This window comes from Penaeus monodon, chromosome 29 (assembly GCF_015228065.2).
Source record: "Penaeus monodon isolate SGIC_2016 chromosome 29, NSTDA_Pmon_1, whole genome shotgun sequence".
Classification (NCBI taxonomy): Eukaryota; Metazoa; Arthropoda; class Malacostraca; order Decapoda; family Penaeidae; genus Penaeus; species Penaeus monodon.
Window position 1 is genome coordinate 6,173,060 of NC_051414.1, and position 310 is coordinate 6,173,369.

Genomic DNA, 310 nt, shown 5'->3' on the forward strand with positions numbered 1-310 from the left:
GTTTCATGCTGTTCTCTTGATCTCACCAACATAAGTAAGTGATAATGTCAACTAAATCACTAAAAGCTATCAGTTATTGTCTCTCTCTCTCTATTAGTTAACGGTAACTATTAAATATTTTCGCCTCAGTTATAGAAAAATACTGAGTTACGTTTAGAAGTAAAACATGACGTTAATGAAAAAGGAATAGAATTTTGACACATTAAGAAATAACAAAAATTAGTGAAAAAGAGTGGACGATATAATTTTTTTTTTAAGAAAAACTTTTTTTTTGCGAATTGATTAAAAAAAGTCGCGACGATAGACGAGA

At 28.7% G+C, this 310-nt stretch overlaps 1 protein-coding gene across 1 annotated transcript in view; it reads right to left on the minus strand.

Moving 5' to 3' along the window:
* The window catches only part of LOC119591705 (steroidogenic factor 1-like), a 34,253-nt gene that overhangs the window by 15,240 nt on the left and 18,703 nt on the right, over window positions 1–310 (minus strand). The gene's annotated exons all lie outside the window — the stretch shown is intronic.